The sequence below is a fragment of the Marmota marmota genome, unplaced genomic scaffold (assembly GCF_001458135.2).
Source record: "Marmota marmota marmota unplaced genomic scaffold, marMar, whole genome shotgun sequence".
NCBI classification, from domain to species: Eukaryota; Metazoa; Chordata; class Mammalia; order Rodentia; family Sciuridae; genus Marmota; species Marmota marmota.
In genome coordinates this window covers 28406139-28412138 of record NW_026000242.1, presented here as the reverse complement: position 1 = coordinate 28412138, position 6000 = coordinate 28406139, and positions in this window count along the sequence as shown.

Genomic DNA, 6000 nt, shown 5'->3' with positions numbered 1-6000 from the left:
TAAGAAGATTCAGAGGAGAAATGATTGAGTTATGAGTGAATTATTCCTCTGATTGGGACTAACTGAATGGTAGAGTAGCTGGAGGAGGTGAGAATTGGGGTGTGGCTTTGGTGTATATATTTGTATCTGGCAAGTTGAGACTCTCTCTCTGCTTTCTGATCACCATGTGAGCTGCTTCCTTCTGTCACACTCTTCCACCGTGATGTTCTGCCTCACCTTGAGCCCTGAGGAATGGAGCCTGCTGTCTGTGGATTGAGACTTCTGAAACTGTGAGCCCCCAAATAAACTTTTACTCCCCTAAAATGTTTCTGGTCAGATCTTTTAGTCACAGCAGTGAAATAACTAAAACATTTACCCTCTCTACTTCCTCTCCTCCTCCTCTACCCTGTCTCCATAATAACTGTACCCTATAATGAGTGGTAGCATCATCATTAGGGAAAAGAAAAGACACAAACCTCTCACAAAATTCTCCCGTTCAATTTAACCTCAAATTTCCTGTCTAATTCTCTCCTCCTGGGCTTTCAATTTCTTGAGATGGATGATACCTGTGTCTGAATCCCTGGAAGGTTTCCATCTGAATCTGGGCTTTGTTCTACATGTTAAAACAAGATCAGGAGTACTTCTTTGATTCTCTCCAAATATAAACTTGGATAAGGACAAAGGACCTAAGGGTAAAGAAAATACACATGTTCTTTTTCAGTCTATAAGGAAAGACAGTGGGTTGTCTCCTAGGAGACAAAGTAGGGAAGAACAATTTCACAAGCATTATTGGCTCCCCAGACTCACGATGCTTAAATGGGGAACATACCCATTCCAGCCCCCTCCTGCTGAAGACCCTTTCTAGAGTACTGATGTCTCTGATCTGCTTTCTTATCAATTAACCATATACCATAGTCAGTCATTGTTTTAAATTGGTTGCATAAATCATGTTGTAGACCTTGAAAATCCAGACATATCTCCAAATATCAGGAAGGGAGAGGACAGAGTTGGATAGAATTTAAAATTTACCCTAGAATTACATCTCTTGTATTTTAATGACTCAGAAAATCTTTTTAGGAGTTTATTTGTAAGCAAATTTTATTGCCTGACTTTCTGTTTATATGCACACCCTGATGATTGGTTTACCCTATTACCAAGAAAAATCTTTTAATAGGCTATTGGTATGTATGGGGATTATTTTGCTCTTTATATGATGAATCATTATTGATGCAGCTTGAAGGGAAAGGATATGGCTAGCTCACTTATTTCATCATGTGTGAACCTCTATCTATGCTTATATCTCTCTCACCATAGCCTGGATGTTGCAACAACCCCATAAATATCTTTAACCTCAATTTCTGTTTTCCATACTCCAACCACAGTGATGTTTCCAAAACGTAAAAACGGTAATTTCACCTTCCTATGAAAATCATTCTTGCATCTCTTCACATGTGTGACGTTCAAAAGCCCTTTGTGATTTTTCTTATTTCCATCTGCATCATTGGCTACTCCATCCCTGAAGCCTGGTGCTTGAGGCTGATGGCCTATGCTGTTGTCAGAGCCACCTCTGTTGGATCCCCTGGCCAGGCTTGCCTGAGTGAGCTCAGACTTACCTAGTAAGATCCAACTGTCCCCATCCCCTTCCCTGAATTATTTTATCTCTCCTTTGGGTCTCCATTCTCATACTTCTCTTCATATATTTTTAAACCGATAGTTGTTTACATTTATGTATCATCTAACAGGCTGTAATTGCTTTGGGCAAGGTCTGTGTCTTAATTATTTTGGCTGTTCCTGTGCTTAATACAGTATATACAACACATAGTAAAAATGCAATAAATATAAAATGAATGAACAGACAACTCTTGTGGATCATTTGATGGCTATAGGGAACAGAATATGAAGAATGAATCTTTTAAATTGTTCCCAAATTTCAGATTCACATAATATAATCTCTTTTCCTTAAGCTCTAATAAAGCTTAAGGGATCACTGTTCATGTTCAAATTCTCTTTTAAAAAATTTTTCACCAAGCACTAACCTTATATTCAATGGTATGCTAAAAATATACCTTAAAGTTAACCATGTTCTTAAATAGCATGAGTCATTTAATCCTGGGCTCACGTAAAACAGTAATATATAAACAGATCAGTGGAAGCAAAACAAATTCAAATACAGATCCATATATATTGGGAATGTAGTATTTAAGAACTATTATTACAGCCAGTGTGATGGTACACGCCTGTAGTCCCAGAGGCTCAGGAAGCTAGGGTAGTAAAATTGCACATTCAAAGCTAGCTTCAACAACTTAGCAAGACCCTGTCTCAAAATAAAAAATAAAAAGGGTTGGAATGTAGTTCAGTGGTAAAACACCCCTGTGTCCAAGACCCAGTACTGAAAAGGACAAAGAGGAGGTAGAGGAGGAGGAGGGAGAAGAGGAGGAGGTGAGAGGGAAAGGGAGGAGGAGGAGAAAGAGAAGGAGAGGAGAAGGAAAAGGAGAGGGAGAAGGAGAAGAGCTGTTATTGCAAATCAGGAAAGAGTTTAGGGTTTAATAAATCATACTTGGATAAGTATGAAGTAAGATCCTTTACAGATACCATACATAAATATGAATTTAAGAACTAAAGTTAAAAGGAAACTATGAGAGTACTAAGGAAATATCAAACACTTTTAAAATTTTAAGATAGAAGGACGGCATGAAATCCAGAGACCTTAAGGAGAAGATTGACATGTGGAAATTTAATACCATTACTTGGCAAATGTATAATGAATATAGTTTTTTTTCAAGAGACTATGCAGAGTGTGGTGGCACATGCATATAATCCCAGGGACTCAGGGGCCTAAGGCAGGAGGATCACAAGTTTGAGACCAGCCCCAGCAGCTTAGCAAGGCCCTAAGCAATTTAGTGAGACCCTGTGTCTAAATTAAATGTGTGTGTGTGTGTGTGTGTGTGTGTGTGTATATATATATATATGGCTGGGGACATGGCTCAGTAGTTAAGCACCTCTGGGTTCAATCCCTGGTACCAATAAATAAATAAATAAAGTAAAATAAATAAAAATAAAATAAAAGACTATGAGAAAATATATGTAACACATATAACAAAAGGTTATCATATCTAAACTATGGTTTACGAAGCTTTTACAATACAAAAATGTTTTTAGACAGTCAGATAGATAATACAAAGAAAAAGTAACAGAAATTACTATTAAATAATGAAAAGCTATTCAACCAAAAATCAAAGAAATGTCATTTAATGGGATATTTTTCATTCACTAGGTTTACTAACTATGAAAGATTAAAGACTTTCAAGGTTGTCAAGGCTATGAGTATTGTCAATATTGTAGATTTTTCTTCAAAAAATTTAATGTACATACCTAACAATTTAATTTGTGGAAATATTTGTACTGTATATGTGTGTGTAATCTCTTGTTAGTTGTGCTAAAAAAATTGTATATGTGTGAGTGTATGTGTGTGCGTGTGTGTGTGTGTGTGAACCAAACCATGGTTAAATGAAAAGAGTGAATAAGTACCATGAAATGTTACGTAGGTCTTCAAAACATGATGTAAGTTTAGATGTTAACATGGAACTGTGGCTATTATACAGGGCTAAGTGAAAACAAAAACACATTGTAAAAGCTCATATATGGCATAACACCATTTTTTTCCTCTAAAAATCATATCTTCCCCATGTATATATTTATTTATTGGCAATCTGTATATACATAATAAAAAGTCTGGAGGCACATTATCAAATTTTTACATTTGGGGAAAGGCAAATGTTATAGGGTATAGAAGTTTGCTTTTACTTCATGTACCTCTAAAAATCTTAAGCTTATCTTATATTTAGAAATAACAACAATGACAAAGATTTTTTAAAATGTATAACACATGACTAAGACTTTACCTATCATGTTGTCGCTGGACATGAATGATTTAACCAAAAGAGACTGAGCAGGCAGGATCTGGTTGAACCCTCTATGTCATTCCTGCCTGTGGGCAGGCAGAATCTTTGCACTAAAAAGACTAAGAAGAGGGCCCTGGGCTCAGTATTCAGGGATGGTGGTGAGGAGTGATGGGTTAAAGCAAGCAGCCAGTGTCCATGGGCCCAGAGATGCGCAGGACATCCTTACTCCCAGGTGGCTGACTAGAAAAGTGGGCTGGAATGTGGTCAGTAGCAGGAATCAGGAGCCCAGCCAAAAGCCTCAATTACAGGGGATAGCCCTCATCTTTGAGGTAGAGCAGAGATGACAAGAGAAAACAATCTCCTGAGGACCCAATACCTTCAGTTAGGAAGAATGGCAGGGCCACAGTTATGGACTCATAAAGAAAAGGCAAACTCCAGTTTCAAAACAGCAGAAAGATATCCATTCATACATAAAAGGACTACTGACCACAGTGTGGAACAGGGATAAGTCTGTACTTAAGAACAAGTATTCTCAGCTGTTGGATAAGATGGCTGCCAAGAGGGAAAATAGGCAGGCATTGGTGCCCTTCCAGATATCTGAGAAAATGCTTCAGACTAGGGTCTCTTAGTTGGCTTTCCAAAGTTGTATAGCTCAGATTAAGTTTGGTCTAGCTCATGAATAAAAAAAGTAAGAGAAAGAAAAAAATATAAGAAATCCACAAAATACTCTGAATAAATATAAAAAATAGTATTGATTCAAAGTGAAGGATTCCAGAATTTCTGATATAGATATACACACACACACACACACACACACACACATATATATTTCATATTCCTTGGGATAGACTTCTTATTTTGAGGGTGATTAAGAACTGAGTCATGATTATTCACACCTCCACATTAGGTCTGACTTCATCAATCTTGATAGTTCTTTGAATTCTCCCAAAGCCGGTATCTACTTGTAGTTGATGAAGTATCAGGCAAAATGAAGAGACACAGTGCTATCTTAGATTTATGATCTCCTTTATCACTCAAGGTAAGAACTCCAAAATTCAGAATCCTACATTTTTATCTGATGCATGGGACTAGATTAAATGTTGCACTACATGATGGATGAAGCTTGAATTAATTAGTGTCAGCACTCATATAAATTGCTTATGATAAGGAACAATGAAATCAATGTAAGTAGATATGATACATCATCATTCCTCTTCATTTAATCCAACCAAGAGGTGGACCAAGAGGAAGACACATTGCATATTGTGAGAAAAATGGGCAGAGTTGCTGATAAATTTGCATTCATTTCCTTTTCAGAGTAGTGAACAGATCTCAGGAGCCTAAAATTAATATTCATTATCCAAACTAGCCCCATGTTTTCATTTTAAAATCAATATTTGGTTTGTTCTGTTTGGCAATAATATTTCATTTTAGCAATGTGAATTTGCAAGGGAAATTTTCAATGACAAAAATATTTCTAGGTGTCTTGAATGGGATGCACTTCCTTGGCACATATGACAGTAGAGAAGACTCAGTAATATTTCGACTGTGCTCATATGCATTCTGAAGTCAAAGCCAGACCACCACCAGGAAGTACAGTCAGAGCCAATGATCAACTCCACAGTCCTTTCTTAGTCACCATGTCCCTGTTCTCTGCAAAAAATGGAGGCTCAGCCACAAGACAGAGAACTGGTCCTGACCTACGCAGTTCCAATTTAGCACTACACCAGAATATCAGAAAGAATGATATTCTGGGGAGTGTTTAAGAAGGGATAAATTGCTTCAAACTGCAAAAGTCTAGTTTTCTAATTTGTCATCAACCTAAACACAACCAAAGTGTTTTTGTTTTTGTTTTTAATTCATTAAATGAGCATATGTCTGCTAGGCCTAGTGTTGGGTACTGAAGACAACAAATGAATAAATCAAGATTACTGCCTTGGAGAATTTAATAGGAAGATATATACACCCAAACACATAATATGGAAAGCATAAAGATACAGAAAGGACAATTATGATTCCAATCTAAAAATGTCCCCCAAAGAGCTCATGAATTAGGAAAGAGAACAATGTTTACAGGTGAAAAGATTGGATTGAGAGCTGAAATCTCATCAGTGAATTA